The 26,269-nt window shown below is 40.5% G+C and overlaps 1 long non-coding RNA gene across 1 annotated transcript; it reads left to right on the plus strand.

The window, feature by feature from the left end:
- Positions 1-261: 261 nt before the first annotated feature.
- LOC309542778 lies at positions 262-26,269 on the plus strand. Its single transcript, XR_014224424.1, has 3 exons — positions 262-425; positions 25,069-25,279; positions 26,186-26,269. It is a non-coding gene; the product is annotated as an uncharacterized lncRNA (long non-coding RNA).

Consider the following 26,269-nt stretch of genomic DNA (forward strand, 5'->3'; position numbering starts at 1 on the left):
TCACATCCTAAAGTTGGCCAGGTCACCTCCTAAAGCAACAGAGAGCTGCCAGGTCCTGTAAAACTTTTTCTTCTAGTCTCTCCCAGTAGTCTGAGCATCTTGTTGCATCATGTAACAATGCAGGCACTGGTTTTCCTCCCCTCACTGGTATTTGACCTCCAGCCATCCTGACCTGCAGCATACTCATGGCCACACCTCCTGCATCTGGCCCCATCGACATCACCCGTGTCAGACCCAGGCTCTGTAGCAGCCTGTCACAAACAAGAGCCTAGACCTGACAGTAAAGTAGCCCTTTAATCAGTGATCTATTTGTCTTGTCTATATCTTTCTCTCTCATTCAGCAGGAACAAAATGTTTCCAGAATTCATGTGAACTCTGTGGAACCATCTTCATGTGAGGAACCACCGTGCCTTAAGTGCTCTGAGGTAATTATACAAAATAGGCATCATTTAGTTTTTTTATTTTGATTGCAACCCTGGCCTCTCTTCATATTGTTGTAAGTTTCCTTGAGCAGCTTGATTGGAAAGGTAGTACAGAACTTTTAAAAATAAAGAGATTACATTTCATGAATAGTTGCTGCCATGAATAAAAAAAACTTGAAATAAAGCTTGCATCTTTCTTACTGCTTTTGAACAAATAATGGCCATAGACCAAGAAGAAGCAGGTGAGAAAAGGACCACAGCTTCATTCAGCAGGAAATGGTTGAGAGCTGACAAAGAGATGATGGAATAATTAAAATCTTGCAAAATAGTCAGCCTTGTCAATCACTAAGCTAACATCCTGATCTATTCTACAAAGCACTGGCCAACCTCTCATCTGGACTTGGGCTGACCCCAGTGCTGCTGTTGGGAAATTTGGATCTGACCCCATCTTTGACTCTGTTTTCCTTCCTTCAGCTGCTCGGTGAGTAAAAAAATAAAAATAAATAAAAATAAAAAAGCCGGTGGTGGTGAGTGGAAAAAGAAAGAAACCCCTTTTCTATCTGGAAGTAATCACAAATTAATCTTTTGATTTAACATTGGCTGTGTGGCAAAGTTTACCAGGAATTTGCATTGAACAGCAGCTCATATAAATACTGACGGCACACTGTAACTGAACTGGGTGGGCAAATGATGGAATTTTGGAAAGATGCAGAAGGTTGTTCTCCTGTATACTATGTTGAGAAATCCACGTAGGCAAATAAATCAGGAAGTTGGAGATGTAGAACTGAATAACAGAAAAAGGCCTTGCACAGAGATTAAAAGCTGGATGTCAATGTTACTGAAAATACGTGTGCATATATCTATACTCTCTCTCTCTCTCTCTCTCTCTCTCTCTCTCTCTCTCTCACACACACACACACACACACACTCTTACTAAAAGCCCATTTTTCTCTTAAGCTGGCAGGGAGGCATAGCTGAAGGGAAAACTGAGGTTAGGTGGAGGTGAAGGGGATGCAAGGTAGAGATGAAAGTCATCTATCAGAGGAGGAAGAAAAATAGCAGCAAGAATTAATTAAATCAACAACTTTATTAAGCTCAAGATTTTATAAAGAAACTTTGAGGAGCTGGTTCATTGTTATTTGCTTTATAGAAAGAGTGCTAGGACTTTTTGGATATGAGGGATGAATTTGTGGTTTGTTTGTTTTTAAAGAAAATTATACCACTGCAATTACATACGGACAGATAAATTAGCTTTGCATTTGTCATTAATGTGTGCCTTTCATATCTTGTTTAATCTGTGCTCACATGCTTGTTCTCCTTTTGTAAAGGTAAAAGTAAAGGGACCCCTGACCATTAGGTCCAGTCGTGACCGACTCTGGGGTTGCGGCGCTCATCTCACTTTACTGGCCAAGGGAGCCGGCGTACAGCTTCCGGGTCATGTGGCCAGCAGGACTAAGCCGCTTCTGGCGAACCAGAGCAGCGCACGGAAACGCCGTTTACCTTCCCGCCGGAGTGGTAACTATTTATCTACTTGCACTTTGACGTGCTTTCGAACTGCTAGGTTGGCAGGAGTCTCCTTTTGTAGTTGCATAATAGAAAGTAAAAGCAAGCAAACAAGGAGTAAAGGATGGTCAGCTTTATCTCAATCTGTGTAAGGCACTGTAGAATGAACCTATAATTCAGCCTATGTTTTTCTTTTTAAGGTTCCAAATACACTATTTACTCTTTGCCCAATGTGGGAGTAAAATTTCTACCTTGCTGTCAGTGGTTACTGTGGTTTCACCTTGGCCATTTCACTGGAAGATGCCTCTGTCCAGTAACAGAAAACAAAGTCAAATATTTTGTTTTCATCCTAGTCATGTTTAGGGAAGGAAAATAAGCTTTTAAAATAAAACAACCAGCTACAGTGGAACCTCGGGTTACGTACCGTCCTCCTTATGTACGCTTCGGGTAACGAGCTCTGCTAACCTGGAAGTAGATGCCCCTGGCTGCAAACTTTGCCCTGGGATGTGAGCAGAAGTCATGAGCTGGCAGCCCCATTAGCGAAAGCGCGCCTCAGGTTAAGAACGGTTTCGGGTTAAGAACGGACCTCCGGAACAAATTAAGTTCGTAACCAGAGGTACCACTGTACTTGACTGTTTTCAACACAATGGAAATTGTGTATGAGCAGTCATATATAATATTTTTAATTTTTTATTTCATTGCATTTATACCCCACTTTTTTCTCTAATGAGCTCAAGGTGGTTCTCCCTTCCTCATTTAATCCCCAGAGCACCCTGTGAGGTAGGTTAGGCTGAGAGAGACAGTTTGAGACTGTGGTGGTTTCCTGTTGAGTTCAACCCATATAATATTCCCCAACAAGTGCAACTTTCACTGGGATGCCACAGTTCCCCAGTCTTCAAACTGGAATCCTGAGTTGCCAGGAATTTGTTATTTCCCTTGCACTGGAGTAATGGAGTAATGGCTTTTGAGGAGTTCCAACACAAGCTAATGAGGTGGAGGAATAAGGTCCCTGCTATCCACGGATGAAAATAATGAAAGCCACGAAAGATTCCACAGGGGTTTGAAAATTGCAAACTGCTTTGAAGAATGATGTCATGTGTGTTTTCAAGGCAGCCACTTAAATCTATTTTTCAGTTCTGCAATATTTTCACCAGAAGGGCTGGAAAATCAGGCGGCACTAGCTCATCTTTTGGATAAGGATACATTTTGAAGCCACATGGGATATTCATAGCTTCCCTGGATAAGCAGAATAAAAAATAACAATTCCGTACAGATAATTCAGTGCTGCAGATAGTGAATTTCAGCACAGCTGGGCACAGCCATTGGTGAGATTCCCCATCCTGCCTTTCTCCTTGCAAGGAAATGTTGCCAACTAAACATATTACTCCTTGTCCAAGGTGCTATTAGACTTACGTGCTTTCCCTGGAATGTAATCCTCCTTATACTGGGGAATCATACTGGAACTCTTGTTTGTTTGTGTATTTATGTATATATATGCCTTTATAGCCCACATGCAGTGCCATGGCAGGTTCTTACATACAAGAAAACAATGCTCTGTATAAAAATTTCTAGACCATAAATTAATCTCAGCCTACCACCGTCAACACTGCAATGGGAAGGATATTCTCTATCCCCAAAGGCCCTATTGGTTCTTACATAATTTTGTGTCTTTCTTCACTTATTTCAAACTGCGGCAAGCCAGCACAGCTGCCTGGAGAGGAACTCCTCTTCATTCAACTAAAGCGGAGGGTGGGGGTTGGACATTTGCCCCACAGTCCTGTCCTGATGGCACCACTGTGTAGTAATAAATCAATATGATGTATAGCTTGAATTCTGTAGTCAAGGTTTCAGAGGCAACACCAGGCAGGCCTCAATCAAGTGTGGCCATAAAGGTTTCTGAGGAAAGCAGAGTAAACATGTATGTTTTTAAAAGACTACTGAAGACCCATACCATACTTCCTGAGCATAGTTATTCTAAATAAAGTATCAGGAAGTCACCTCAACGAAAACGTTTTATATTATAGTACATGAGAGAAAAGAAGTGAGGGATACCAAAATTATTGCATCTGAATAAATCCAACTTCAATCTCACAAATTAATATATGGTTTCATTTTAACCCAGGAGCTCTCACAGAGGACTAAAATGCTCCCTTTTGTAACTCTTGAGGTTTCATTTTGCTTACTTGAATATATAATAATAATACATTAAAAACAGTAATGCAAAACAGTAGGGCAAACCCTGGAAACAAAGTATCAGTTTGGGTCATGGAATAACATGATCAGGAGGACACAAGGAATTGGGACAACATTTCCTTGAAATGAGAGTTTATTTATTTTTGATCCAAAGTATTCTCATGGCTCTACTTGAGCTCTCCATATGCAACAGGTGCGCAATACAAGTCCATCAAAACAATGAGGTAGACAGAATCAAACTTGACATTTTCCATTATGTGTTTTGGTCTCTCCAATTTAAGTCCCTTGCGAAAACAGACAGACCCAGGCTGTAGACACTTCTTTCTGAAGCGTTCCGCAATTACTTCATGGAACAACATAAATACACATTTTGTTTCAGACAGCTGTTCTCCATTCTTAATAAAGCAATACAGCTTTCCTATGAATTATTAGCCCATGCGGTCAATAAATATCTCAGATAAATGGGTAGGACGAACCACAAAGTGTTTTCATAATCCTGAATATGAGTACATAAAAATAAGCACAGCAGTAAATATGAAAACCACTTCATTACAGAATTTCCCTGTCAGGATATGATTCCTAGAAACTGTTTGTCAGGGCTCTGTTCTGTGGGTTCCACAGAAAGTGGCGGGATACTCAAGAATGCTCAGGGTGTGACCTGAAGGTACGTGAAGCTAGCGTTAAGCAGCTCTGTGCTTGCTTTGTGCCTGGATAGGTGACTACTTTAAAGCCACATGGATGCCATATTTGGCTTCCTGGTGGAAGAAAGGCAAGATGTAAATATAAAATAAATGTATGAACTTCCTTTCCCCTTAGTTCTAGGTCCCATTTTGGGTAAAGGGTTGCAAATATATTCCACAAAGTAACCTGATTTAAAATAGCTTAATGGTGTTTAAAAGCAGTGGACTCATAATCTGGTGAACGGGGTTCGCGTCTCCGCTCCTCCACATGCAGCTGCTGGGTGACCTTGGGCCAGTCACACTTTTCTGAAGTCTCTCAGCCCCACTCACCTCACAGAGTGTTTGTTGTGGGGGAGGAAGGGAAAGGAGAGTGTTAGCCGCTTTGAGACTCCTTTGGGTAGTGATAAAGCAGGATATCAAATCCAAACTCCTCTTCTTCTTTCTTTCTTTCTTTTTCTTTCTTTCATCACTTCCTATGACGCATTTCAGAGTGACTGAACCAACAAGCCCTCTTCCCAGGTAACTCTGTGAATGTAGCTGTGCGAGAGGGATTAGGGGTCTCCTTACAACTCTCAGAACAGTTAACAAACTACAGTTCCCAGGATTCTTATAGGCAGTGCTTTTTTTCCTCTAAAAAAACGTTTAGGGGTACTTTCATTTTGAGTCAAGAAAACCACTATTTTATAGTTCAAATCAGGAAAAATAACAGTAAATGGACAAAAGTACAAAAATTACTAAAATGTTTAGGGGTATGTGTACCCCTGCATTCCACCCCCAAAGCACTGCTTATAGGGAAGCCATGACTATTTAAAGTGGTATATATAGTACAGATGGGGGTCTAGGAGAGCTCCAGTAACACTAATTGGCTACACAATCCTATTTGCCCAGATTTTGGTACAGCCTACCCTCAAACTTTGACTTTTCAAGAATGTTTTGAATGGAGGAAGTGAAATGGTACGGGTATATTTTTAGACACCATATTTGTAAAACCGGGATATGTGACCTGCTAAGCGAAAACACACTAAAGATGTGAAAACAGATCTAAAATTAGCACTGGTTATGTGATTATATCGGGCTCAAGTCCTTTTCGACACACCTATTGGAAAGAACCAAAGGGGTGACTCCTATTGCAAGCGCGTGTCGTTTCACTTAGCGGAAACTACTGAAGTAGTAAAAAATTTCCTTCAAGGCAGTCACTGACCACTTTGTCATCTTTCATCTGGGGCAGCAAATGTTTTATTTAACCTGTCCTGCCCTTATTTGGGCCGACATTTTTGAATTTGAAAACAACCCTTTTCAATGAATCGTCTGCAGTCTGATTATTCTAGCAGAAGTTGTTTTGTGAAACTGGCAGCATTCAGAGCCTTCTTTTGGTCTCTGGTCAGTAGCAATTCAACAGCTTGTTAAAAATGTGAAGTAGCCTTTTATGGAGTATATACAGTCGCCTCCTGTCTCAGGTGGTTGAAACACGTGCAATTAATCTTGCCGCCTGTCTGCAGCTAAAGGTTTACGCTAATTCTGCATTGCCTTGGGCATTAACTAGTACCATGTCTGCACTTCTTTTCGGCTTTTTATAGCCTCTAACTGAAATGATCATGGAAATGCTTTGGTATGTGATGGGCCCAGGAAACACAGTGCCCATTATTGATGGTCAGCCACTTTGAACCTAATGTAAAGCGATCCTGAACGTCTACTGTCACACCCAAGATTCAGCTTCCAGTTCAGTAGCACACACAGCTCAACTATCTTGCTCTCCCTGTCCTGCTTCTTGGGGAATGATTTCAGATGGAAGAATTGGTCTGTAGTATCTTCATTCCTCCTTGATTTCAACTGCTCTGGCATGACTTGGGGTTACTGCTCATTTCTGGATTTCCTCCATGTACAGTCACCATTATCCAATTCCGGTGTTATTGTTATTATCTCACCTTCCCTCCAGTGAATTCAAGGCTGCGCACATGTTTCTCTCTCTCTCATCCTCACAAGCACCCTGTGAGGTAGGTTAGGCTGAGAGACAGTCATTGGCCGAAGGCCACCCATTGTCAGGGACTGGGCAGAGGAGGAATGGTGGAAGCTGCCTCCCCCTCCTGACCCTTCCAGGGAGGAGGAAGAGGAAGACAGTGTAGATTTACAACAGGGGGTTGAGGGAGGTGGCAGCTTAGAGGTAAATGAGGGGGAAAGCTGGGAAATCATGGGAGAGTCAGAGCAACACCCGGCTGACACGTTGTCATTAGAAAGCATTCCAGACCCTCCATCTCCCAGAAATCAGCAAGCCTTAAAAGTAGGAAAGCAAAGAGCTCAAAGCCAGAGGGCAATTAGCAGCACCCGTAGAAGTGGTGAATGAGGAAGTGGGAGAGATGAGGGTGGAGATTCACTTGGGACAACACCATTATCCAAGAGTCTGGGTTCTATAGCCTCTCTCTGTAAAAAATGAAATAAAAAAGATGTTAAGAAACTTTTCCTTGTCTTTATACTTTCCTGGGCAATGAGCCGGGATCCGCTGACAGCATCCTGACACCCATGGAATGTATGAGTAAGTGGGGAATTGAACCTTGGTCCTCAGGTCCTACATCAACACTTTAACCACTATACTACACTATTATTATCTAGTACTCACCATGCTCTCCTGCTTTTGCTGGTCAACATGTTCTCCTTCCTCTCTCTTTGTGCAGATTTTGCTGTCACAACCTGAACCACCTTGGATTCCAGTCATGCTGATTTACGACATAATTCTCATCGTTTTCCATATTGCTCATCTTCACAACCTTCCTTGTCAGGCCAAGCTACCACATTCCATTTCCACTCGCATGTGAAAAATCACTCCAATTCATATTCCAGAACTCAAATTCTGCATGTGGGTAGGAATCAACATGAGCAAAGCTTTCCCCATCACACGCCCATATGTTGAAATAAAAATTTTTTAAAAATGCTTTCCCCCCCTTTAATCTGGAAGAAAGAAGCTCAGATCTATAGGCCCATATAGTAACCATTCAAACACACTGCAAAATGTGCTGCTACTAACTCAGAAGCCAGGACTTTGTATTTTTCTTTTTACAAAAAAGAGAGGGCTGAGAAAGCAGGAATTGGCTGTGCTCAGTCAGCCGTAGCAGTCTACAAATATGAGTAAGATGCACATATAGACAATAAATTAAAAACCTAGTGTGCCAACTCTGTTGAGGCCACATGCAACCTGCATATTGAACTGATTCATTGTGTGAAGTCTGGAAGAGAGGCTGACATCCTGACAATCTTAGTTTTATTTTTCGTTAACAATTAAATATCTAATCCTCATTAGTTTTAGAAGATAGCTTGGTAATATGTGTGTAATGCCTTAACTGGAGTACAGAAACTGGAGCAGGGCTTTCATGGGTCATGCAGGTGGAATTCATTCCATTGTTCATACTTCTCTGGGCCTTTCTCTCCACCAGTCCATTATCCCCATCTGCATCGTGTCACCTCCAGTTCTGCTAAACATTATCGGGAAACCTAAAACTCAATTGTACAAAAACAAACTATACATATTTGCAGTCAGACAATACCATTCTGAACTTGGAATTTCATTTATTTGGAATGGAATGTATTGGGTGCTGCTTTCAAATGTCAGCTGCAAGAGTAAAAAATGAACTTTTCAATGCTTCCCTCCACCTGCCATATACGATCAACATCTGACCGTACTACATATTAAGAAACAAATGAAAAAATAACATGCAAGCTTGCCGTAGATTTACTATCAGAAACATGCAGCCAGCTGGAATTTCCCCCATTAGAATCCCTAATGAATCTCCTGTGTTGGCAAAATAAGTCAACACAGCTTCCAGGATAGCACATCATGATGGCTGGTAGCTGCAGAGCTGGTTAAAGCTACCCACAGGGAAAAAATAAACCCCAGTCTCCTCCCTTCAGATGCAGACAGCATTGTTATGAAAAAGGTTCGAAATGCACTAGTAATGAGAAAGTTAATACAAGCCAGACAGCAGGGGCTAGAGAATTCATATGAAGCATAGCTTCTGCTCATTCAGTTCTCAGAAAAAGAAATTTCCCTAGTGCTGAAATTGCACTTTGGAAGGGAGTTGTATTTAATAGATGCTTATAAGCCAGAAAATTCACAGAAGGTATTTGTGGAGCCTTTCGTTTAGGAGCATATGCTCATGAGTGGGATTGTTTTGTCTACCAGGAAACGGAGGAACCAACCAATGATAACCTAGGTAGATGTAAGATGCCACAGAGCTCCCAGTACGTTTCCGAGCACAATTCAAAGTGTTGGTGCTGACCTTTAAAGCCCTGAACGGCCTCAGTCAAGTATACCTGAAGGAGCCTCTCCACCCTCACCATCCACTGAGGTCCAGCTCCAAGGGCCTTCTGGCAGTTCCCTCACTGTGAGAGGTGAGGTTACAGGGAACAGGCAGAGGGCCTTCTCGGTAGTGGCGCCCGTCCTGTGGAACACGCTCCCAGCAGATGTCAAGGCAATAAGCAACTATTTTACTTTTAAAAGACAACTGAAGGCGGCCCTGTTTAGAGAAGTTTTTAATGTCTGATGCTGTATTGTTTTTAATATTCGGTTGGAAGCCATCCAGAGTGGCTGGGGAAACCCAGCCAGATGGGCGGGGAATGAATGAATGAATGAATAAATAAATATTTATTATTTAGATCTGGCTGATTTCCTCTTCCCAATTCTGGCAGGCAACTGCAATTTGATTGTTGTAACCTTAAAGGATTGGCATGAGCTTTTCCCTGAGGGCGGTAACTCACATTGTGGTCTTCCAGCATCTGGAATGACATAGCATGAATTCAAAGACTGCCTCAGTTTGGTAAACTTTATATAAAACAGAATAGTACACACTATATATTTAAAACACATGTCTTCCTCCAAAGAATCTTGGGTAGTGTAGTTGGTTAAGGTTGCCGGGAATTATAACGCCCAATGGCTTCGTTCAGGTTCCGGCAAATCCATCTTCTGCTTTTGGGGGCCATTGCCAAGGTTTTGTTTTTTGTGTTTAAAATATATACTTTTTGTGTTTAAAAATATATCATTTTTAAAAAATCAAAGCAGTTTAGAGCAACACTACATAAAACATATAATAAAAAACATGTAAAAGTGTTAAAAACAGACAGTAATAAATTATTGTGGAAAGCTATATATTCTTAATAGAAAATTTATCAGGGGGCATTTAAATTAAACTTATGATTTCCTGCTACTACTGACCCATCTCTCTGGCTGCCATGGGACATTGTTCAACCCTGTTTCATAGTAGGCCTTAGCAGATCAACCTGGTGATGGTGACAGGCAGCAGTGTTCCTAGCAACCCTGGGCAGCTAGGTCTAGAGCATGGGTAGGCAAACTAAGGCCCGGGGGCCGGATCTGGCCCAATCGCCTTCTAAATCCGGCCCACAGATGGTCAGGGAATCAGCATGTTTTTACATGAGTAGAAGGTGTGCTTTCATTTAAAATGCATCTCTGGGTTATTTGTGGGGCATAGGAATTTGTTCATCCCCCCCAAAAAAAAATATAGGCCGGCCTCCCACAAGGTCTGAGGGACAGTGGACCGGCTCCCTGCTGAAAAGGTTTGCTGACCCATGGTCTAGTGTCTACTTATATATCCCCTATTGCTTGGTGGCAATGCTCCATTTAAAACAAATGGCAAAGGGGAACTCAGGGCAGGTAGCAGTTGCTCTGCCAGGATACTGGGGCACAGATAGATGCCTGAGGATATTGGTCCTGGGTTCCAAATATAGATATGGAGCTGTGACTTCCGTGGCTCTGCATTATAGGACACCAATTAATTTTTAGATTACGTTGGGGGTGGAGATGAAGAATCCAGACCGCGGTTCCATTATGAATGTTGACATTATATACATTTGGGGTACTGAAGCAAATTTTGTAATTTAGGACTCTTGTGCCCAGGGATATTTCTAAACTAAATTTTTAATTAAAAAAAAAAGAAATATTGAGAAACAGGATCTTGAAATAATTGATCTGCTGGTTACTAGTTTGCTTTATAACAACCCCTGTGGTCACTGCCACAGAGTTAAGAATTCAAGTTCTGATACAGAGATGGAAGAGGGTGGCATCATAACAGAGCAAGTAAAGCAATTATGAATTCACAGGAATACCACTCCAGTGAAGTAAGGGGATTGACAAAATGTCAAACCCGTGGCCTAAAGGAAACATTTTGCTAATGAAAAGAGCACTTTTTCATGACATCGCATCCAGGAACTTACTGTAATACTCTGTCGTCTTGCCATAAACCTTATTAACTTACCAAATGTTTTTTAGACACAAAGTCTTGACAGTTGTGTCTGGTTTGCCCCCACCCTCTTTTTAAGTGGACCTTATTGGGAAGAATCAAACATTGCCTACTGGCCTGTCTAATTGGGCTGGAGGAAATGGAGTTGAGGAAAGCAATATGAGAGATACAAAGTACAATGAGTTTTTGAGGCAGGGACAGAGCAACATGTGGCATGCACTTGTGCAGGCAAAGTATCCCTACTGGTACAGGGAACCATAATTTCCATGTACACTTAGGGGAAGTACAATGGTTTGCATTCTGCCTAGGCCCCAAGAAGCACACTGCAGCTATTGAGAGAAGGTGTTGAACATCTACTTAACATTATATAGGAGTGGCTTATCCCACCCAAACATACCTGGACCCTGTAGTTGTCATCAGAGGCTCCTCTCCATTTGCCTTGTCTAAGGAATGTGCAGAGTGGCATTAAGAGAACAGGCTTTTTCCATGGTGGCTCCCCATTTGTGGAATTATCCCCAGGGAAACACATCTGGCACCATCACTGTCAGTTTTCAGGTGCCAGACTAGTACCTTCTTGTTTGTCCTGTCTTTTGGCTGTTAATTTAGATCACACCTTGATACAATTGTGGCTTTTTGTGGTGCTCATCTTTTCTTGGGCAGGCAGGATTTCACCTTCTTCTAATTATTGTTGGGTGAGCACTTTAGAAATTCTCTTTGCTGGATTCTGCTTTCTTTTTCCTTCGGGTTTTTAACTGTTTGTATTTTATGGATTTGTAAGTTGCTCTGAGACATTTTCGCTGCTTTTGAGACATTCACAACAAATGAATGCAATTAGTAATACTTAAGATAAATAAATAATAGTATAGATCTGGGTAGCCAACTCCCAAGAGACTGCAATCTACTCGCAGAGTTAAAAACTGGCAGGTCAAAGTTGCTGAGCTTTTTTTTAGGAAGAAGACCCTTTTTCAGGAGTTCAGGGCAAAAATGTTGAGCTTTAGGGGAGCCAAGCTTGTTGAGCTTCTTTGGGGGGAAGCCAGTGATCTACCAGTGATCTACCACAGATGTTCAGTGATCACAATCTACCTGTTGGATGTGCCTGGTATAGATCAAGTAACATTGTAGGACCCTTGATACTACAACTGCAACACAAGCTCATTTGTCTGAGACGTGACTAAAATGTTTAGAAAAACCACAGAGTACTCTCGTCCTAGACTACATTCTGTCAGAATGCAACTGGGTGGTGACATGACTAAATGCTCTCACATGTAAAATAATAACAACACACCTTCCTGCAAATGAAAAAGCCCCTCAAGGGGAAGGCAATGCTAGAATGTAATGAATTCAGTTGGACCCCTTTCACTAGGTATTATGGTTCCAGAGGAGTCTGAAGAACAGTTTGCAAGGTCCATTTAGTTTCCCCAGCAGTGGCCATGCTTCTGTATGTTAAAGCTGTTTTGCATGTTTATATATACCTCTTCATCAGTTCGTAAGGCAAAGTGGCACAAGCACAAGAGGCAGTGGCATCATGTCACTGGCCCCTCCATTGAGGTTCCCCAGCTGGCCGCATGTCCAAATATTGAGCATGGACATCTGCAAATAGAAGCCTATATGCACAGAATTCAACATGCATAGGCTTCTATAGGATGGGGAAATATGTGTAAGCAGGTTTCACAATCCCATGGAAGCCTATGTGCATGAGCAGCTTCCCTTCCTTGGACATCCATGCTCAACATATCAGCATGCTCACATCAGCAGCTGCCCGTAATATACATGGAGCCACTTTCGCATGCTAAATGCATGAAAGGGGCTTGTGTGTTTAACCTTCTTTTCACAACCCATGGGAAAATATACCCAGGTAACTAGGGATGGATAACAATTTCAATTTCTCTCAATTTCTGTTTTCTAATCTTAATTTCAATTTGCCGCATTTGTTTTTTTCTATTTTAAAAAAATGCCACGTGGAAATATGTAAGGATTTTTGTGCATGTTTCTCCTAATGTGTGCATTTCCATGTGCAATTTTGTATCCCATGTGCAATTTTATGCAGTTCTGCAAACAATTTTCCTGTAACATAATGCATTTTTGTTCACTATCATTACAAATACCTGTATTTCTACATGCACTTTTCACTAATATGTGCTTTTGTATGCATTCTTTGGTTGGAGAAACGCATCACAAAATTCAGAGAAGTGCAATTTTTGAAGGCGATATATATGCATATATTGGTTTGGGAAGTGTATATTTTATCAGTTTGTATTAAAATGCAAAATGAATGAATCCCTGTCCCCCATCCCTAAAGACAAGGAAGGCACAAGGAAGCCATGAAATTATTGGTGAAGACAACTATTACTCATATTCACACGGACATCTCAGGATGGAGAAATTCAACATGGGATGGCAGACCGGGCAATTTTTGCTTTATTCAGACATTTACTCCAGCAATAGACTTTGTGTGGGAGAGGAACAATGCAGGAGTTTCTACAACCCCAAATACATGGGTACTCCAGGCTGCCCTGCCATTGCAATCTTCCCTCATTACTCCCACATATGACACCCATTGCCACTAAGAAAACATTGGAACCAGTGTTAAGATTTGAGACTCCTGTAAGCGTTCCACCTCAATACATGATGCTTCCAGGCTGTTTTCAGTTGGATTTCAACTACATTCCACCAAATTTAGGTTGCACTGTCAAAGTTGTTTAGGGAGTCTTGCACAACAAATCCACTTCCCCAAAAGATCGGACGTTTTGTGATTAGGAAATTGATGGAGAAAATGCACTGGAATGTGTGGGATACAATGGATGCAAGGCCATTTGACCTTCCTATAAGCAAATCAGAATGAATGCTTAATGAATAGGTTATCTGTAAGGGACCAATGGTAAAATGGAATGCATCAAGGCAGAAAACTGTTACTTTTTCTTAATGACAGAATAGGCTGTGCCACTTATCCAGAGAAAGCTGGACAAAATCATTTTAATAAACTGAAGTATTTTCATTTGGCTCACAAGAAAATTGGTACAGCATCATCTGTGATCTGCATAGTATCACCAATCCATTGCATGTAACTAGTTTTATTCCCAATGGACTGAAGATAAACTATAGCTCCTTATAAGTGCAACTTTGAATCCCTGTAGTCTCAAAACTGGCAATGTTTTAATCTTTAAGCTATCTCAAAACTGGCAGTTAATCTTCGTGATTAATTCTAACTGGGAAAATGTACAACTTTGGCAGTTTTGTACACAGCCAACGGAAGGTTCTGGTGGTGACTCACCCATCCTGGAAGTTGTGCAGTTTTAAGAAGCCTCCAAGTCAAAAGATCACAAGTATGAGTGGAAAAGGTCAATAAACAGCACTTCTGCAGACTGGCTCCAACTTTTGGTAGTCTCACCCACTAGTGCTGACTGATATCTCAGCACCTGCCTACACTTTAGCCTTCTCTCCCTCCCTCCCAGACTTCGGCAACAGTAGTAGTACACTGCAGGGCTGCAACTGAGTAATAACACAGGAGGCCAGATGTACAGAGGTGATTCACACTGACCACTCCTGATCATCACTGAACCATGATGATCCCTGGGTGAACTTGGGCCATCCAATATCTCTCAGTATAACCTACATACATCACCAGGTTGCTGCGTGAACATAAAAAGTGTGTGTGTGTGTGTGTGTGTGTGTGTGTGTGTAGGGATTCTTATATGCAGCATTGAGCTTCTGAGAGGAATCATAGAATCATAGAGTTGGAAGAGACCACAAGGGCCATCGGGTCCAACCCCCTGCCAAGCAGGAAATACCATCAGAGCACTCCTGACATATGATTGTCAAGTCTCTGCTTAAAGACCTCCAAAGAAAGAGACTCCACCACACTCCTTGGCAGCAAATTCCACTGTCGAACAGCTCTTACTGTCAAGAAGTTCTTCCTAATGTTTAGGTGGAATCTTCTTTCTTTTAGTTTGGATCCATTGCTCCGTGTCCGCTTCTCTGGAGCAGCAGAAAACAACCTTTCTCCCTCCTCTATATGACATCCTTTTATATATTTGAACATGGCTATCTGAAAGAAAGTCAGCCAAGGATTTTCAAACTATATAATTCTACATCTCTGCTGCCCCACTGTATTCCACTGATTCACAAAATGCACTTCAAAAATATTTATTTTAGTCATTGCTTTTTGATTCTATAAGGCAATGGTTGCACTCCAGGCTTAGTTGTTTTTTGTGCTTGTGGGGAGAGAAATGAAGTTTATTTGTGAAGTCTGTATATTTAAAACTCATGAAAAAAATCAGTAATAACAACAGATATTTTGTCTCTACTATCCAAATGTATTCTGATCTATACAATATAGTCAAACAAATATGAAAATTCCTTCCTTAAAAGGCTTGAACTTCTCTGAAGTTAATTTTTTACAAGCATGAAAAACAGCTCGCAATTGACTCATGCTTGTATTTTTTTTAAAATATATAATATATATATATAAAAACTGTCTACTATTTGCAAGCAATGGTTTCCATACTACAATTTGTGGCATATTTAAAACAGATGGAGGCATCTCCAGGCCTGCCTTGTCCATGGCCAAGAACATTTTTTCAGCCAGAACTCTGAACTTGTTGCCACATAAACAAAACGAATGATTTAAGCTAACCGTCTACATACTTTGGACAGACGAAAAGTGCTGAAGAAAAGACCGAAGCCAAAAGGAATGGCACTGCAAAAATAGAAAGGACGGAAGAAAGAGAGAAAGAAAGATAAATGTTGGCAGCAACCCACTGCGAGTGTTTGTGTGGTGAAGCTCTGAGCAAGCACTAGTACATCTGGAAATACTTTCTCTAACACTTTGGCCCCATAAGTGCATAGATAAATGTGCATGCTGCAGATAAGATGTGGGACCATTTCCATGATATCCCTTAGAAACCACATAAAATACTATGTTGTGCTGGAGTACATACATGCTGTATGCAGCATAGTCTCACTCAAACTCTGTGAACAACTTGCCAAAAATGTCAGACATAAGTTATTGTGCTCTGGTTGCAGTTGGTTTGAAATATTATTTGATTATAAACATGTTATTTGTCCCAAGGCTTTTGGTGATCAGAATTCCATGAAGCAGAGGACTTAAAAAAAAAATTGAAACCTTCTATTTCGTGGAATTATGATTAGTATCTTTGGAATAATTGTCAGTATAGGTAAGGAAGAAATGAGACTCACTGGAGTGCTATAAAGTAAAAGGATCTGGGAATAAGTTATTGCTTTAGCTCTGAATCACGGTGCAGGTAGTGTTTGAACCCTTCATTACCTAAATATCCACTTGAACAGCTCCAGCAGAAAATATGGTTCGTAGAATCCTGCACCTGGCAACTGTGTTAGAACATTCCAGTTTTGCTTCACTTACCAAGAGCAAGAGAACCCTTACAAAAATGCAGAACAGGTGCAAAAACAGGGCAGTGATCCATCTCCTGGACCATATGAATTGCTTTCAGGATGCTACCTCAGAAGCTGTAGCTGCTGCCTTCCCACATACTACATTAGCAGCAGTGCAGAAACATATGTCCTCAGATTTGTATACTGCAAATACTTACCGTTGAGAGATGTGATGTGTTAGTTGCCATGGATTGCCCCCCCCCCGAAATTTAAATTCCAGGAGTTTACAAATACTGTAAACACAAATCTTCTAATCACAGTTTCTAATTCAGATAATCCTACATTTCAAAGCAGACATGGGGAACCTCAGGCCAGTCTTGGCCTGCACGGAGATCCAAGTCAGCCTGCAAGTCTATTTCTCCCAAACTACACCCACCTGCATGATGTCATTGGGTGATGTCAGCTGATGGGCTGGGTTATGTCCTTTAGGGAATGTGTTGGTGAAGCACACTTTTCCCACTAACCCATGGGTCAAATTTGCCAGTTGGGTGGGACTGCCTTACTATTAGTCACCTGAGATAATGGTGATTGACAGTTGGGTGGCTCGATAAAGATCTAGCCTGCTAGCCAAAAAGGTCCACCACTTCCATTTTAAGGAAACTTTGGAAGCTTTTCTATATATATTTTACTCAGATAGGTTTCAGCTATTTTAAATGCATCACAATGTAGCAGCTTTATATGGAAACATAATACAAAAGTATAATACAAAAGCATAGTGATTAAGTGTCTTACTTAAGGCAACAATTCCCAAAGTATTCATCAGCTTGTTCCGTTGTCATTTCAAAATCAACACTAAAAATGAAACATGGAATTATTAAAATCTTATGGGAGAGACATGTTAGCTGATTTAGATGGACTAGACTCCTCTCACCATACTGAAGTTGAAAAGAACACTGGTCAAGGCAGCCAATATCCATCCTGCTCACATTAGCAAACTTGTGGACTGTACTCCGCCCACCATCTTAGGTCTGAAACTGGCTCCTTGCTCCATTGAGAGAATCAAATAAGAGACGGTCTAAACCTGTGCTACTAATCACCACCAGCAGGTTTGTGTCCCACTGAGACCCCCACCCCATCCCCCCGCCTGCCTTGTTTAGCCTCATTTTCTGATGGGCTCTCATCTGTCTTTATTTAATCTAAACAGAACACTTAGTGATCTGCGAATCAACGTTTTAGCTGATGGGGTATATGAAGATACACAAATTTGGGGCATGTAAATTTATAATATCTGCCTTGTTTGGGATTCTGTTTTGTATATGTTTTGTGATACAGCTCTATGCTCCAGAGTGCATTCCAAGTACATGCTATAAAATCCTCTTGAGAATTTAATTGCATTGGTTGAATTTTTGTGGTGTAAGGAGCTGCAAGTAATAATGGAAAAGGAGTTTGTTTCATAGCCCAGCCAAATGAATATGCACATGGAAAAAGAAAGTTTCCTGCAAGGAATGACTTTGCTGATTCTTAAGTTTACTGTAAAAATAAAAGAGCTTAGGGATAAAAAATGAAATAAAGCCAAGGCTATACACTTGGACCATTATCTGTTAACTGCCCTGAGACCACCGGGTATAGAAATTTATTTAATCACCATCCCCATCATCATTATCTTTCAAAATGATAATGTATTGACCAATGGCAAGTGGGAGATGGTTTAATAGGGATAACCAATGTTGTGCCCTTCAGATATTGTTGAACTCCAATTCCCATCAGCTCCAGCCAATATGGCCAATAATAAGGGATGAGGAGACATCTCTGGGATATACCAAAATTCTATAAGATGCTGTCACAAATTGTCTGGTTTTTTTCTGCTGGCTATTTACTTGCCCTGGTGTTATTACTGGCCTATATTCAGCCAGCACAAGATGTCTCTAATCTTTGTCACTAACATTTGTATGTACATTTGGCAAAACATATTACATTAGCTTGCATCCAAAGAGTAAAAATATATATAATGTATACACACATACATACCGGCAGCCTTGGGAGAGAACCACAAATGCAGCCAGAGCTTTATCTTCACTTTTAATAGAATCAATACATTTTGCCAAATGGAAAAGTCATTATTTAAAAACTTATTCTATGGTTAGTGTATTCAAGCTGTGGGAACTGTGCAGTGGAAAGCGAAAAGCAATGTTCCAGCTGCATGGGCTCTTCTCCCCTACACGTACATGTCCATTCTTTGGATCCCAGCCATTGCATACAAAATGCTTATAACATCTCTACTGCAACATCACAGAGTTCCAGCTGGGCCTGTCATCTGACCATTATCAACACATGTATATAACTAACATGAGTTTAGTTTGCACTTTTAGCTTTGCATTCAGGACTTTCTGCCTCCCAGTTCCTTTAAGAATTATGCTTTTTTAAGCCTCCCATTTCACACTTCTGTATGCTTGAAAGTGGATGAGAAAGAAAGAAAGAAAGAAAGAAAGAAAGAAAGAAAGAAAGAAAGATTGCTAAACATTGTAAGAATACAGTACCCAAAACACTATTTGAACGGTCTTGCAATATGTGCCAAATTAAATATTTTACTTCTCTTTCAAGATAGCTATGAGCCATGGTGTGTCCAGTTTCTGTAACCATGATAAAACTCCAGTGATTAACTCTAAAATACACTAGTGCAGGTCAAGCTACACGGACTTCAGTGTTCATTGTTTATTCAAGGGATTTTACAGGTTGTCCTACAGCAGGGATTCCCAAACTTTGCCATGAACTGCTTCAGAGGTTCAGACTTCCTACAGTTGTGCTTCACTCTGCCGTTTCTGCCTGTGAGATGGGAAAACAATATTCATATCTTGCCTACCCACTCAATATATTCTCTAGTTGTTTGCCACTCACTCCTGTGCTGCCAGTACAATTCAGCCACATCTCAACTAGCTACAATATTGTTTTTCTAGTAGGCACCAAGTTTGGAGATAAGTGCTGTGTTCAGTGTTGTGTTGCTTAGTGCTAAGACCTAGTGCTTAGTGCAGAGATAACTGATCTCTGCATCATCTGACTGACAAATGGGTGTGGTTTGCCCAAAGTCATTGTGGGTCAAATTCAGAGGCCTGGCGGGCTTAATTAGACTCAATGGTCAGAGGTTCACCACCACTGTTTTACGGTTCCCTGGTGATGATTTTCAGTACAGCTCTAAACATATTGATATTTTTGCTGGAATAGCAATGGTAGAGGATTCCACTAAAAAGTGCAAGCTAAGGGTTAACTTGTACTTGGGGCTTTAAAGCATTTGTGGGTGTGTTGTCAGGGGTCACTGGGGCTACAGCTCTAATTAATAGTGCCCATTGCATTTAGAGGATCCCACTAAGCTACATTAGTCAAAAAACAGTGTTTTGAATGTGTTATAAACATGCAATGCTAGATGGCGATGGGCAGGGAAAAAATTGAAGCAATTTTCCATAGAGTTTTTTCTTTTGTTATAACGATTTAATTTCTGACTTATTTATAGCGTTCCCCACCCCCCGTCTGTAAATCATGCCTGGAGATTGGGTTCATAGGGAGAGGGAGATAGCATAGCAACTGTGTAGAGCCACAGAATATTTGTTCAGCCTTGTTTTTATGTAAATAAAAAAGCTTTCATACCCAGTAGGTGTGTTAGTTGTGTTATATTTGCCTGAGAAGGGGTTTGTGGAATAACCACCCTCATATAACTAACATACGTAAAGGTAAAGGTATCCCTGACCATTAGGTGCAGTCACAGACGACTCTGGGGTTGCGGTGCTCACCTTGTTCTACAGGCCGAGGAAGCTGGTGTCTGTCCCCAGACAGCTTCCAGGTCATGTGGCCAGCATGACTAAGCCGCTTCTGGCGAACCAGAGCAGCACACGGAATGCCGTTTACCTTCCCGCCGTGCTTTTGAACTGCTAGGTGGGCAGGAGCTGGGACTGAACAACAGGAGCTCACCCCGTCATGGGGATTCGAACCACCGACCTTCTGATTGGCAAGCCCTAGGCTCTGTGGGTTAGACCACAGCGCCACCCGCGTCCCTTACCAACATGCTTAAGTCTAATTAATGCATAAAGGGGTTAGAATCATAGAATCATAGAGTTGGAAGAGACCACAAGGGCCATCGAGTCCAACCCCCTGCCAAGCAGGAAACACCATTAGAGCACTCCTGACATATGGTTGTCAAGCCTCTGCTTAAAGACCTCCAAAGGAGACTCCACCACATTCCTTGGCAGCAAATTCCACTGTCGAACAGCTCTTACTGTCATGAAGTTCTTCCTAATGTTTAGGTGGAATCTTCTTTCTTGTAGTTTGGATCCATTGCTCCGTGTCCGCTTCTCTGGAGCAGCAGAAAACAACCTTTCTCCCTCCTCTATGTGACATCCTTTTATATTAATGCCATAGATTAAGCTGTTTTACTAGGCTTAGTGAAGTCACTTCCCCTTACCTTGGAAAGAAATGGGCATACAAGCCTATTCTTCAACCTCCAGTCTAAACTTGAGAAGCTCGAGGTGTGAGGAGGTCTGAGCTGGTTGCTCTAAGCTCAGACCGCATGGCTCTCACACACCACTTGAGTACCTATACCAATAATATAGGAACTTCCACCAATGTAATTATGCCACGTTTTACTGCCTGTGCACATGAATCTGACATTTGTAGAGTTTGTAAGTAAGCCAATTTTTAACTTACCGAATGTGTTGCCTTTTTCCTATGCTGTGGCAAGGGAAATGTTGAAAGTCAACAGAGCATATTTTAAGCTCTAACAGCCTATATTTCCATGCTTTACTTTGCTGCAAGTTTTGTGATTTTGAATTTCTGCTAGGGTTCTCATCAAGGCCTCAAACATGGATCCTGCCCTCCAGGAGTTTCTCCTTTTATATACCTCTCCCCCCCCCCACCACCACTTACATGTTACAGTTGTGCACCTGTTAGATATATGGCTTGATCTGTTTTGTTCACTTTTATCTGCTGCTTTCATCAGCCACTTCTGCAAACAATTTAAACCACATTTTGTATTCTCCAAAATAATGGAGCTGAAACAAAAGATTTTTCAAAACTTCAAAATTCACCCAAATGTCCAGTTGTACTATTTGGTTTTTGATAAAATTCAAATTTTGAATGTGCAATTTTACCTCAGAATATGACAGCAGAGTTCATTAGCATCAACATAGCTGTCAATGTTTCCCTTTTTTAAAGGGAAATTCCCTTATTCCGAAGAGGATTCCTCACAAGAAAAGGGAAATGTTGACAGCTATGAGCGTCAATGAAGTTTAATGCTTTGCCATGGTTAAAGCAAATCCAATGAATGGACAAGGATGAGGAGGGGAGAGGGGATTCATGTTGGAAGAGGGGAAAGAAGAGGAGGGATACTGTTCACAAAGAGACAGCACACTCCTAATTTCTAATCCTGGTAAAGTCTGCACCAGGTTTACTAGGTTGGCTTATGGTAGCTGTGTGTGTGTGTGTGTGTGTTAAAGCTGTGGGTCTCTGTGATTTGATTAAACATAGAATCCTATACATATGAAATCCTTTCAAATCAGGAGGAAAAGAAGTGTGAGATGAGCTATGTTTGTTCGTGGGATGGCTTCTTCCAAGAAAGCCACACACAAAACCGCACAATCTCAACACATTTTGATTCATGTTTAAAGAGTTCTGGTGGTCTTGGAGACTTTCATAATCCTCCCAGTCTCTCCCTCAAAATAATATCACTGAATTTGCAAGCAGACAAGTTGGCAGCCCTCAAGCATTCTTAAACAAATGGGGATGAATAAGCATTTTAAAATACAAGCTCTTCCTCAATTGTAAAGGAGAAATTATTTTTTTTAAAAGAAGTCTAGATCACCAGTGTCAAGAAACAGAACCATTTAACTGTAAACACCAGTAGGGACTGGTTTGTACAGTGTGGTTTTGAATTCTTCTCTGTACAAAGGAAAGGCACTTTAAACATTTCATTTTCTCCATTGCATCATTAACTGCTCCATAATTTTAGGCAGATCAATATTTCCAAACATTTTAATAGATGCTGTAAGAGGAAAATGTAGAAATTCATGTCTGCTATTGCATATACAATGCCACTGAAAATGCTTGGATCCAGGGCCGGATTTAGGTTTGATGAGGCACTAAGCTACTGAAGGTAATGGGGCCTTTTATATGTCCAGCTGTCCTTTGTCAACAACAAATTGTTGCTGTTTTTTCTGTTGAATATATGCTATATGGTAATTTATGGACCTAATAGGTATCTAAAGCCATTTGCACATAACAAAATATGTATTTTATCAAAGTAATTGTTGAACTGAAATACAATTAAGAAGAACTATATTAATAGTGATTTTTAGGGGGGGCAAGAAAGTGGGGCCCTAAGCTATAACTTGTTTAGCTTATACATAAATCCGGCACTGCCTGTATCAAATGTGTCTTTGGAAAAATCATAATTAACACATTTGCGACAGAATAGCTTAATCAACCTATTTGGTCCTTGCAATGGCTGAGGTAATTTTGTGTGTGGAGTATATGCTAGTTATTATCAAATAATAATTACTGCACTTAGTTGAGGGGACTTTGTATCCCTTAGAAATGGAAGGTGACTTTAAGCACCACACATATCTCTTATACCATCTAGGGGTGAGGCATTTAGTGGACTGAGGCAAGCACCTCAGTGGATCTAATCCTCACTTGAGGATTAGATCAGATTCACACTTAGTATTAGCTAAGAGTTTCCTAAACAACCCAAAATGGCAGATCTGTCATCTTTCCTGCCATAAAAGCAAACTTTAAAAAATATTAAGCTTAGGTGCATATTCTGTACCTCTATGACGTCTTTGAGTTCTGTACTAGAAGGTGATATACAGTGGTACCTTGGGTTAAGAACTTAATTTGTTCTGGAGGTCTGTTCCTAACCTGAAACTGTTCTTAACCTGAAGCACCACTTTAGCTAATGGGGCTTCCCGCTGCCGCTGCACCGCTGCTGCACGATTTCTGTTCTCATCCTGAAGCAAAGTTCTTAACCCGAGGTAATATTTCTGGGTTAGCGGAGTCTGTAACCTGAAGTGTATGTAACCCGAGGTACCACTGTAATTTCTGTTTCTCCCTTATGCAGCTGGTCCTCCTTGTGATATGGCCATCTAGTGTTTATTTACCTCTGTACAAAGAAGATTAATTAAGTTTTTAAAGCCACCTCTGGTCTTCATAGTTGAAGCTGTCATCCTAGTAGATTTTACATTCTCTACATCACAACTGTTACTTCATGTTGGGCATATTTGCTGCACAGATCCCTCTCCTCACTGGTCAATAATTGGACCTAACAGTGTAATCCTATGCACGCCTACTCAGAAGTAAGACGCATTGAATTCAATGAAACTTACTCCCAGGTACATCTATATATATGATTGTGCTGCTAGACAGTTTCCTGAATGCCTTCAGTGTCCTGTAAAATATTTGTAATAAAAAGTTGTTTACTACTTTCAGTTCCCAAAGAGTGCTATTTCATTTATATTTTCTCAATAAGCAGTTTATTTTAAGGGACTAATATAGATTAAACAGAACATTGAAGAAGCTGAAATATGGATTTAAAAAACCAACTTTGCTCATTAATAAAATGGAGTCTATCCCCTCTAAATGAAGAGACCAAGATTTGGATTTCAAATATACATATGAGATATGAATTCTATAGCACTTCATACTCTGAAAAGTGATATTTTGATTTATTATAATATAGCTCAAAAAAACCTTAGCAGAAAATTGATAATATGTTAACTGGTTTAAAATGAAAAGAACAATTACATAAGTTGTTATTCTTGTATAAAATGTAACCTTAAGGTAAACGCTTTCCCCTGTCCAAGACACTTTTCAAGGCTTGCATGAACCTAATTATATTTTGGCTGTACTTTTTTCCCCTCTTAAAAAAAAAATAGTTTTGTGCTTTCTTTTCTGTTAAATGCCTTCATTTTGCAAAACACTTTCCCTCTTAATTTAAATCATATTCTTTTCAAGGAAACACGTGTGCTTCCCTGTCCCTTGTGTTGCTATGGAAATCAAAGCATGTGTTATATAAGTAAATATATTTTGTGTCTGTAGATAATTATTTTACACTTCCTAAAACTTTTAAGATGGTCAAAGAAAAGCACCTGCATCTACCTAAGATTGTCCTAGGAAATATTTCAATAGCAACAGAGAGACCAGATTGTTATTCTCCATGTCGCTGCCTGCATTCTTTCAACTGAGGAGCATACAAGCCCTTGTTGTACAACTACTGTATATGGAGGGATGGGAGAGCAGGATAAGGTGTGACTCACCTTCACATGTTCCTAAGATTAAAAGCAGTTTTGCACATAGTATTGCAAACATGGAGGGTTCTCTCAATGAAGTTCGGATCCCTGAAAATGCAGTGTTCCTGATCATGTGCAGAGAGTTCTCCATCCATACATGCAGAATCTGAGGATGAAGGGTAGTATACAAATTCTGTAAACAAACAAACAAATAAAAACACATCAAACAAATAAAAACACGCAGGTTGGGACTCATAGCCCAACTTCTCAAACCCATGACATTTGAAAAGGGCTCTAGAGCATTTTAGATACAAGGAGTATCTAAAATGTCCACATCTATTGTACATATGTGCCCACAAAGTTCTTATCGGTACCCTTATATTTGTTTTATTTGTTTTCTGTGTTTAAATAGGGTGGCCATGTGTGTTACTTTACAGAGGACAGCCTTCTTGTCGAAGAGCTGTGAGAGGGCAGTCCTCTGTTCGAAGGAGCCCTCTGCTTGAAGAGCTGTCTGGTCACAAGAAATGTGAGCAGAATCCTTGAAGTTGCCCATCAATAGCTAACACCTGGACAACAGACTGATCTGCCACACTGTACATCTGGTTACCCTCTTCCTCATCATGGTGAGATATATTGTATTTCAGTTTAAATCATAGTAATAATTTTTCAGTTGGAACCTTTAATATAAATTGTTGTTGTTTAGTCGCTTAGTCATGTCCGACTCTTCATGACCCCATGGACCAGAGCACGCCGGGCACATAAATTATAATGTAAATTATAATGTAAATTATAATGTAAATATAATAATATAATATAAATTAGCACATGCCAATTTTATTGAAATCTGTGTCACCCTGTGGTCCTCTGCTTTGGTGATCTGTAAGTGTTCGCACTGTATTGAATGTATTTGTGTCTTTTCACACCAGCCAGGTGTGCACTGAATACAATTTGAGCATTGGAGTTCATTCGCACATGCATGGACCTTATCTTTTTGACTTTCAGCTGAACTGTCTTTATTGAACATTTTTGCATGTGCGGTTATATGAAAGTTCTCATGGCAGTCTTTGATGTGGGATGGTTGTTTCACACATGGAAGTAAACCTTGATCTTTTAGTCAGTGAAAAAGTTGGATATGGTTGCAGAAGAACATCAGTAGTTCATTGTAAATCAGAAAAAGAAACCGCTAGTTCACAAATTTGACATATAGGAGGGAAGAAGAGGGGTATGTGGGCTGTGAAGAATTTTCTACTGCTACAGCAACTACTAGGTATGCCAGTGGAGGTCATCTTATTATGGACACAACTTTTAGATGACACTGCATTCACCTCTATTGTCACAAAGGCTAGAGATATGATCCTTATAGAAATGAAAGCGGATTGTTAGCGATCAGAAGCCTGTATTTCATTTTTGGGCTGGAAATCAAATTCTGCACTTCACAGTTCATTATTGTCCCCTGTAGATCTTTGGCTGAAGTTTTCCATTCTACCTCCTGAAGCATTTCCTACCGTACATGTTCTTTTTTTTAAAAGCAGGGGATATAGAATGTTGTTACAGAACTTCTTATGTTCCTAAGACCTTGGAAGCAGCCAATAAATCTTTCCTGCCATTAGAAA

Source organism: Podarcis vaucheri (genome assembly GCF_965113315.1).
Source record: "Podarcis vaucheri genome assembly, chromosome: 1".
In the NCBI taxonomy this organism is placed as follows: Eukaryota; Metazoa; Chordata; class Lepidosauria; order Squamata; family Lacertidae; genus Podarcis; species Podarcis vaucheri.